This window comes from Miscanthus floridulus, chromosome 8 (genome assembly GCF_019320115.1).
Source record: "Miscanthus floridulus cultivar M001 chromosome 8, ASM1932011v1, whole genome shotgun sequence".
NCBI lineage: Eukaryota > Viridiplantae > Streptophyta > Magnoliopsida > Poales > Poaceae > Miscanthus > Miscanthus floridulus.
In genome coordinates this window covers 229,899,625-229,910,252 of record NC_089587.1, presented here as the reverse complement: position 1 = coordinate 229,910,252, position 10,628 = coordinate 229,899,625, and the positions used below count along the sequence as shown (strand labels likewise).

The following is a 10,628-nucleotide window of genomic DNA, read 5'->3' as shown; positions in this document are numbered from 1 at the left end:
TGGCTGAATTGTTATCAACAAACATCGTCACTGTTCTGCGTGGTGTCAAGGTTAGTTCTAACAACAAGCTTCTAAGCCAAAGTGCTTGCATTGCTGCCATTGTGGCTGCCATGAACTCGGACTCGCACGTAGACAATGCCACTGTCTTTTGCTTCTATGAGTTCCATGTTATCAGACAACCATTGAGATAAAAAGCCATCCCTACAGTGCTTCTCCTTCCCACAACATCTGCTGCATGATCACTGTCTGAATAACCAGTCAACACCTCTGGATCTCCTCCTTTGGTGTACACAAGCCCATGGTTTATACTCCCTTTCACATACCTGAGAATTTGCTTTACTACCTTCAGGTGCATGATAGTAGGTTTTTCCATATACCTGCTTGCAATACCAACTGAGAATGCAAGATTAGGCCTTATGTGTATCAGATACCTCAAACAACCAATGACACTTCTATAGTCAGTAACATCTACTCTTTTCCCCTTCTTATCTTCATCCAGCTTAGCCCCTAGATTCATAGGTACTCTGGTAGAATTACAATCCTCCATCCCAAACTTGGTGAGAATCTTCTTGGCATAACCTGCCTGTTTCAGAGTGATAAAGTCTTCATGTTGTTCCACTTCTATTCCCAAATAGTAGGACAACAGTCCTAGATCACTCATTTCGAACTCAGCTGCCATTTGTTGCTTGAATTTCTCAATCTCCCTTGATTCACTTCCTGTGATAAGCAAATCATCTACATAGACTCCCAAAATTACAGCACCTCTTCCAGTTCCTCTCTTGTAAACTGCAGATTCACTTGGGCATTTCACAAACCCCTGTTTCCTCAAACTTTTGTCCAGTTTGATGTTCCAAGCTCTTGGAGCTTGTTTCAGTCCATATAAAGCTTTGCTCAATTTCAGAACACATTGTTCCTTCCCTTTTGTGACAAAACCTTCTGGTTGAGCCACATAGACCTCTTCCTCTAATTCACCATTAAGGAAGGCTATCTTCACATCCAGATGATGCACTTTCCACCCTCTGTTTGCTGCCAATGCCAAGATCACTTTTACTGTATCGATTCTGGCAACTGGTGCAAATACTTCCTCATAGTCAATTCCTTGCTGTTGGACATAGCCCTTGGCCACCAGCCTGGCTTTATGTTTAATAATCTCACCATCTGCATTTCTTTTCAGTTTGAATACCCATTTCAATCCAATAGCTTTGTGACCTACAGGCAGATCTGACAACTCCCGAGTCTTATTCTTCTAAATAGATTGGAATTCACTGTTCATGGCTTTCACCCACTCAGGATCTGTTCCTGCTTCACTATAGCTAGTTGGCTCATCTATTTCAGCAAGTAAAGCCTCACTGTCTGAATTTGCTAATTCCACTATATCTGTGTTTTGGTAGATTTCATTCAAACTCCTGAAATGCACTGGTTCCTCATCTGATAGATCATTCTCTAGCAACTCTGGGTTTAACTGTGCATCATTATGTGACTCTGAAATTTCTTGCAATGAAAATTCTTCTATTGCATCATTTCCTGACACAATTCCAGGAGACTGTGGATCATTTGGCACACTACCTGAGCTTTATGTACCCTGTGCTCCCCCTTGCTCTTGTTGTGCCTGAATTGGTTCTTCATCAACATCAACTGTTTCCCAGTGTCTGTTGTCGACACCAAATTCATCATTAGCCTAAAACTCCATCAAGTTATCTACTGAGTCTCCACTCCACTTCCATTTTGCTCCTTCTTCAAATATCACATCTCTACTCACAACAATTTTCTTTTGCACAGGATCATATAACCTATGAGCCTTGCTTTCTTCTACCACACCAAGATACACCATTTTGTGACTTCTGTCATCCAGCTTCTTGGGATTTGGCACTATCTGTTTCACATGTGACAGATAGCCAAACACCTTGAGATGTCCAAGGTGTGGTTTTTTCCCATTCCAAGCTTCAAATGGAGTTTGCTCACCCATTGGTTTTGATGGAAGTCTATTCAGTAAATATACTGCATGTTTGACAGCCTCACCCCAAAACCTCCCTGGAATTTTCATTCCTTTTAGCATGCATCTTGCCATTTCAATTATTGTTCTATTTCTTCTCTCCACCACACCATTTTGTTGTGGTGAATATGGGGCTGTCAGTTGTCTCTTGATCCCAGCATCCTCACATACACCTACAAATATGCTTGATAGGAATCCCCCACCCCTATCTGATCTGAGCATTTTGATCTTATGCCCTGTTTGATTTTCAGTTTCTGCCTTGTATTTCACAAAAGCATCAATTGCTTGATCTTTACTTTTCAGCATAAACACATTCATCCATCTACTATAATCATCCACCAAGAGCATGAAATATTTATTCCCAGCTAATGTAGCTGGAGTAATATGCCCAAACAAATCAACATACACCAACTGAAGTGGTTTATCAGCCCTGAATGTGGTAGCATTTGGAAAAGCTTTTCTAGTCTGCTTCCTAGCCAAGCACCCATGACACAGTTGTTCAGGGTGTGTAATCTCTGGCACTCCAGCAGCCATTCTCTTTTCCACCAACAATTTCATAGCCTTGAAATTGACATGACCCAACCTAGCATGCCACAACCATGCAGGTTCTTCTAAACTCCCCATCAGACAGACTGGATTTGCTAACTACAATTCTATCTTGTACAGACGATTCATTGTTCTCTGTACCTTCATTATCAGTTTTCCTGACATTTTGTCTACCACTTCAAGCCAATCATCATCAAGATTAATTCTATGACCTGTCTCACTGAGCTGACCTAAGCTTATTAGGTTGCTTTTTAACTTGGGAATGTAAAACACATCATGCAGCAGCCATTGATTAGCACTGTTCTTACACTGAAATAAGACTGAACCTTTTCCGACAATATCTACCGCTGAACCATCCCCAAACCTAACCTTCCCAGTAATTTTTAGATCAAGCTCCTTAAACTTTTCTAGATCCCCAGTCATATGATTACTAGCACCGTTATCTAAGTACCAGATATTACCGGTGCTGGCCCCACCGCCAGTGAGATGTAGCTCCGGGAACACGCGTTGCTCATTCAGGATCACTGCTCGCCGCCCTCCTGAAGCTTGGTGCAGACATGGCGCGTGCTCAAGCGACTTCGGCACCTCCGCGACCGCGAGCAACAGCGCCGGCTCTACCTTCTCCGCCTTCGCATGATGAGCCTCCTCGCCCTTCCTCTCCTTTGGACACCTGTTAGCATAGTGTCCATAGTCTTTGCAGTTGAAGCACTGAATGTGCCCCTTGTCTCTCTTCGCCGCGCCCTACGCCTCCCCACGCCCGCCACGGCCACGGCCTCCCCCTCGGCCATGTCCACGACCATGACTCCCCCCATCCGACGATCTCCCTCCTCTTCCCGAGGATTCACCGCCGAATCTTTTCTGTCGTGATTCCCACTCCGCCTGAGTGAGCAGCAGTTGACCACTGCTATCAGTTTTGGCTCCTGATCCTCCAGCTCCCCGCTAAATTCTCTCCTCAAATGCCTTTAACCGCCCGATCGCCTCCTCGAACGACAGTGTTTTCAAGTCATAAAACTGTTCAATGCCTGCAACCATGCTGATGAAGCGATCTGGCACAGTATCGAACAGTTTCTTGACTAGATCTGCGTCCTCCAGCGTTCCCCCCAAGTTACCGTACTTGACTGACATAGCTGTCAGTTTTCCGGCGTACTGGTCCAGGGGCTCCTCGTCCTTCATCTTCATCGCATCAAATTCTGCCTTAAGCGTTTGCAGGCGTGCATCCTTCACCCGATCTGCGCCCACAAATCTCGCTTTCAGGCAGTCCTAGACTTCTTTTCCCGTTTTCTTCTTGGCTACTTGCATGAGCAAGTCATCCGGCAAGCACTGGAACAGATGCGCCCGCACCTTCCTATCTTTGCCGGCCACCGTCTCTGACTGTGGCCTCGTCGATGTGCCCTCTGATGTTTCCACAACTTCCCACCACCCCTTCTCCTCCATGATCGCCTGCACCCCGATGCTCCAACTGGTGAAGTTTGTCGATGATAGAGTTGGGAAAACCTGCTGGTGCCCACGCCCACCGTCACCCCGACCACCGTCTCCATCTCCGCCAGTCGACCCCATGGATGAGAACTATGTGGTGGTTGCTTCGTTGATTGCGGCTCCGATACTAGAATGTAGGAATTAGGACCAGCAATCACGAGCTTTGATCGGTGTCTAGCCTAGAACACGAGAAATCAATCGATGAAATTGATCAAGAACGCTGTGTGCACCATGAACTGGCAACTGTCAACAGGGAGACAGTGCCCCTTTTCACTATTGATAAGTTCGATTACAATGCACGACAACACTGGACTAGCTAACCGCTAGCAAGTCTTAACTCTTGGCTTTATATCCTAGCCATTACAAGAGCACTCACACTTATGAATAAACTGCTAAAACATGGAGACAATGCGCCCTCAGCGCAACTGCTACTCCACCGCAACATCGTGGGCACGCTCACCGCGCGCCACCTTGATCCGATTTCAAACTTTGAATCTCCCGCGTGACTTGCTGACTTCGTCAGTCCACTCACCATACCAGTGCATATGCTGGATTAGCCCAACAGACCCCACCCAGCACGGCAGCCGTTTCTGCCGCGGTGGCACCGAAACCGCCGGATAGCGCGCGTCCCTCGTCCACACGAGCACGGCGCGCGCTCGCCTCGCGCACCAGCTCCTCCTTGACGGAGTGCGCTCGCCCGTCCCCAGCACCGACAGAGGTGTAGGTGGAGGCACAGGTCCTCCGCTTCCTGGGAATCGGGCCCCCAAAGAAGTCAGTCGCGGCGGCGGTGAGGCCATCCACAGGTCCGGACGGAGGATCCTCCGACGTAGCGCCATTGTCGAGTGCCTCCTCTAGTGTGGGAGCAGTACCGCCCTCCTCCACCTCCAGGGCCATGCCGTCGCTCGTGTTCTCCGTGGCAGCGCCCACGGGGGCACCCATCACGACACCACCGACCTCCGCCGCCACAGAAACACCCTCAGCCGCCGCCGAGCCGCTGCGAGCTTTTCCTCCTGCAGCACCGCCACCACCACCACCACTGTGGGCCTCCATGGCCGCAGTTGCTAGCACGCGAAGCCTAGAGTGCCCGCGCTCGCCCGCGGTGTTGTTGCAGACGACGGGCACGAAGCCATACCAAGACGGTGTGGCAAGCTGCTTATCGCCGAATCGGCTCTTGAGCCGCTCCACACGCCTCTGGCATTGTTTGTGTGCTCAATCGGGGTCGAGCTTGAGTTCGGTTCGGAAGCCATTGACGGCCGTGGCCACGGCCCTCCAGTCCTCGCCGACGAGAGCGCCGGTGCTGCGCGCCCGGCTGCGCTGGTTCGCCGGCACCCACACGTCGCATTCGCCACCTCGTCGGCGGTTGTACAGCGGCCTCCATGCATCAATGAGAGCTACCGTCTGTCCAGCGCTCCATCTGCGGTCGACCATGGCGCGGTGGGAGGGCGAGGGAGGACTAGCGGTGGTAGCTGAGTGAGACGCTGTAGTGCTGCTGGGGCAGTGAGAGGCGAGGAGTGGAGAAAACGAGAACGAGAGGGATGGGAGTGCTGCGTCAGCGAGGGTGAGTAGCCGGTGGGGGCTGAAGCCCTGTAGGACCGACGGTGAGTTTTTCTTTTTCTTTTCTTTTTTTTTTTCAGAAGGGGACGGGTGAGTTATGCCTGAGCCTTATGGTCTTATGGATGGATGGCTGAAGCTGAAATACGGGAAAAAAAAGTATACTCCGTATGGTACAAATAATACAATGTACTCCGTACTAGAACAGGAGTGATTGAAGTCAACTCTTGACTGATGGCTCATTAATTCATTCGGTTCATAAAAAAATCTCTAAAGTACTAGTTATATTGTCTTTGGTGTGAACTATTCCCATTCAGTTTTGCTCAATCTAAGGCTTGCCTATAATAAATAAAAAATCGTGATCAGACTTGGTTTCAATAATCAAGATCATCGTAAAAGTTTCTTTAATCAACCTTACCACTAATTTAAAAACTAATGAATTTTTAAATCAAGTATTTTTATGGACATTTGGAGCTTCATTCATTAACCATGGGTAGAATTACATTCACCGTCTATGATATTAGCTGGTGGGGTTATAAACCACTACTCCACCAGTCTATTACAGAATACTAGAATACGTCTAGCTCATTCATGAGCTAATCTATTACATCTTCTACGGCCATACAGAAATTTGAACTCCTCGAAGCTCCGGCTAAGATCAATCATCTTATGGTAAAGGATTCATTTCGGATCAATCATCAAGTATACTTATCTAGATATTTAAGATATGACTAAAATACTCGTGAGCGAGACAAATTTGAGAGATGGTTGGAGATAGGTCTGGATAACGAGCCAACTCATCTCGGCTCGACTCGGCTGGTTCTGGCTCATCGTTATCTTAACGAGCCAGAAAGCCAGCTCGGCTCGGCACGTTTATAAACTCGAACCGGGTCGTTAAGCTTGCGAGGCAGGTATAAAAAAGTACACAAAATATAATATTTATATTTATCTAAATCTTGAGAATAGTAATAATGCAAAAGTAAGACATCCAACTACCTTAAATCGAAAAAATATATATATGTACTAACATATATACAAGTATAATAATATACTATAGTATTACACCATACATTCATGGTACATACTCCATACCATACATAATGCATCTATGTTATATGATTATCCATACATCCATTAAAAACAAAATCATAAAGTCATAATAATCCCAAGTTCCATATAGGTCATCAACCAATTGTAATGTGCAAGACATTATGTAATACAAAACTAATATAAGTTAGGGAAAATGGTGTTCTTGCCCTTACATAGGAGTCTAATTGTGATTTTACCCTTGTTTTCTCAACTTTGTGATTTTGCCCTTACTATTTTGAATTGAATCATCCGTTTACCCCTGGTTTGGATGCCGTCAGAGGGTCATGGAATAAATGAATTAAAAAAATTCAAAATCTGAAAAAACAAAGGCCAAAAGACCAAATTGCCCCTTATCCTTATATTCAGCCTCCATAATGAAACTGTGCCTTTCTCACGGGCGGCTGCATCGACCGGGGCATCGGGGGCATCCGGCGGCGGCGGCGTTGGCAGCGCACAGCGCGCGGTGCGGCAACGGCTCCCGGCGGCGGGGCTCGTCGCGCGCGGGGCGGCGGCGGGGCTCGGCACGTGGCGCGCGGTGTTGGGGCGCGCGAGGGCCGCGGTGTCTGCCACTCCTTCTCCCTACGCTGGATGTGCTGCTGCCGATCTACCAGGCTGCGCGGAGCCGCGGACTCCAAATCTTCTCCCCGCCGCCCCTCTCGCCGATCGCTGCTATTTCGCCTGCCGGGGCCCGCGCCTACGCCTGCGCTCGCCGGTTGGGGTGACGGCGGCAGGCGGCCTGTCTGCCAGTGGGCCCGCGCCTGCACGCTCGCTTGCCAGGGCGGCCGCGGCGATGGGCTGCCGGCCAGCGGGTCCGCGCCCCCTCGCAGCTGTGGTAGCGGCGGCCGGCCAGCATATCTCTGCCACGGAAGAGGCAGAGGATGAGGGACTGCCAAGGGAGCAGGAGGCGGCGTTCGTGGCGGACTCCGTCTCCCTCAGCGCGGATCTGAGTTGTTGATGTTTGCCTCTCTGCGCAGATGTCGTCGGCGGAGGCGAAGGCGGCGGTGGTCCCGGAGTCTGTGCTGCTCGGGCAGGGCCAGTTCGGCACTACGTACCTCTGCGTGGAGCGGGCCAACGGCAAGGAGTTCGCGTGCATGTCCATCCTCATCCCCGAGACCCACTCCCTCGGCTTGGGGCAAACAAAATCAATGGCACACCACTAGACCCTGCTTGGCCCAGGAGCAATCGAATGAAAATTTTAGGTATGACACAGAGGAACCACTCTATTCTTGCTATTCTTTAATAAATTGGAGTTCTAATTTTCTATGCTATTTGCAGATCCGAAATCAAGGCTACTTTGCTTCATTCCAGGTAATCTAATACTACCCAATTTTGTGATGTTTGAGTGGTAATTGGATCTACACCTTTCTTTTTTTTTGTTTTTCTATAGCTACTGCTTTCTACCCAGTAGCAGCAGCTGTAGCTCAAAGCACATCAGCCGGCTGATTTATAGAACTATGGATGCTGCCGCTGCCGCTACTGATTTTATATATCTATATAAGTGCTTGTCTCAGATTCACAGAAATCGGCTACTGATCCACATAGAACTATGGTGCTTGTCACAGAATAGCTATACGATAGGATCCTTTGCAATGCTCTTTTTCTTATATAAGTTGGTGATTTTCACCTTGTAAAGGAAGGGACATGCTATTTTCTTTTATGAAAAGTAATGCCTGCAAACTTATGTGTTTGCCCCTTATGCAGCTCGGCATTGATACTGTCCCAGTGCTTCTGCAAAAGGTATTTCTTCATTTGCTGATGAGCTCCTTCCTGTGCTGGAGAGAATAGAGCATTTGAAAGAGGTAAAGCTCATATATGTACTATATCAGTATTATACTAGGGCTTTAGGAGGCTGCCATGGTGTTCTCACTCTGCTTTCATACTCTTGGCACCTAGAAATTAGGCGTGTAATGCTGGGATATGCTGCTACACTATTAACAGCAAATCAAATTATATGCAGTTGTTTCAATAGCTCCGACGAGCTCACTGCAATTGGTCACCACCGTCGCCACTACAGGATGATTAGCGAGTGGTTGAAGTGGAGAAGGAAGCTTCAACATTGATAGATCATTATTATGATTTCCGAAGGTGGTCTCTGGTTTCAAATTTCCGAAGGCAGCTCATCCTCACTCTGCTTTCATACTCTGCGTACGCTTGCTCTTCCCCGCATCACCGCAAGGATGGCCACGCCGGCGCCTTGCTTCACGGCTCGTCGGGAATGGCTGATGACTTCCTGTCTTGCTCTGATAGCTTGCCCTTGGAGCGTTCCGCACGGCTATAGGTACAACCTCCTGGTCTTCCGGCGGAGACAGATTGCGACACCGCCGCTGTCTCGCGTAGGGATGGCCATTGTTCCACCGGCAATGCCGATGCAGCGATCAGTACCAGCACGGTAGTGTTGCCTATAATAGATTTTGGTGATGAAAATAGAAGCAAACGGGGCTCTGATATGGAAGCAACTTGTATGGCTGTTACTTTTGCTGAAAAAACATGTACTGTATGACATTCCTATGTGGTAAGGTACTAAGATTATCAGTGCATGCATCTACTTATACAGTTTGTTAACCGATGTTCTACATGCATTCTTATACATTGAAGATTTTTGGTCCCACACAAAAGATTATATTGAAATATTTCAAATAATTGCAAGTTGTGCCAAATATGTTTGACCAAATTTAATCAATTGTTAGCATACAATAAAAAAGTCTAATTCCAAATCAGGGTAAAATCACAATTATGCATAACAAACAGGGGCAAAATCGTATGGGCATTCATGTCCTTTTGTATAAAGTTTAACACCGTTAGGGGTGGATGACGGAGCAGGGGCAAATTGATGCTTCATGAATGGCACAGTAGGGGTAAATTCACAAAGTCAAAAAAATAAGGGCAAAATCACAATTTCGATACAAAACAAGGGTACAAACGCAAGAGCCCCTATAAGTTATGTTGACTTTTTTTATAGAAGCTCGCGAGCTGGCTCGAGTTGGCTTGTTATAGCTAACGAGCTAAAATCTTGGTTCGTCTCGACTCGCTATGATAATGAGTCGAGCTGAGCCAGCTACGAACCGAGCGAGCTAACAAGCTTCAAAATTTTTATCTAGCCTACAAGGTGTTGGAAGTCAAAATTACGTAGGTTCCTTCCAGTCGTATCCCTTTCTCCGGTCCCTCCTTGAATAGCAAAGATTCTCGCTTTGCAGCAGGGATAGACGTTTCGCTCTCGCTCAGCCGAAAGCAAGCAGAGAGCCAGAGAGGCACCGGCTCAGATCGAATGCAGCAGCCAGGCTATGGCTAGCTACCTCTATACTAGTTCATGTCATTGCCACCTCCAATCCATCACCAACTCGACCGATGCCAACACGCCTGCGCGCACCTGCAAGCATGCTTAAGCACGAATTTTTTTTAAATAATATTTTTTAATGATCAATTGTAAATCTATAAGCATTTATACAAAAAAATATAGATATATCATGTCGGCACCTCAGAAGCCGATAGGGGTGACGTGGCAGTCGACGTGGCAGCCGACGCGGGCTTGTCGGCGTCAATAGTAGACCTATCGGCTTAGGGAAGGCTGAGAGTCCTGTCGGCCCTGCAGAGGCCGACATTCTTGTCGGCCATCCAGTGCCCGATTACACTATTTTATACTTTATGTCCGGATACGAGGTCTTTTCCGAACAACAGCGGCAATGACCTCACCCAGCGCGGCAGCCGTTTCCGCCGCGGTGGCACTGAAACCGCCGGCTAGCGCGCGTCCCTCGTCCACACGAGCACGGCCTGCGCTCGCCTCGCGCACCAGCTCCTCCTTGACGGAGGGCGCTCGCCCGTCCCCAGCACCGAGAGAGGTGTAGGTGGAGGCACAGGTCCTCCGCTTCTTGGGAATCTTGCCCCCAAAGAAGTCAGTCGCGGCGGCGGTGAGGCCATCCACAGGTCCGGACGGAGGATCCTCCGACGTAGCGCTGTTGCCGAGTACCTCCTCTAG

General features: G+C 48.2%; 1 long non-coding RNA gene across 1 annotated transcript; it reads left to right on the top strand.

Moving 5' to 3' along the window:
• Window positions 1-6,925: 6,925 nt before the first annotated feature.
• LOC136475301 (uncharacterized) lies at window positions 6,926-9,216 on the top strand. Its single transcript, XR_010763149.1, has 4 exons — window positions 6,926-7,854; window positions 7,931-7,963; window positions 8,357-8,454; window positions 8,613-9,216. It is a non-coding gene; the product is annotated as an uncharacterized lncRNA (long non-coding RNA).
• Window positions 9,217-10,628: the final 1,412 nt, after the last annotated feature.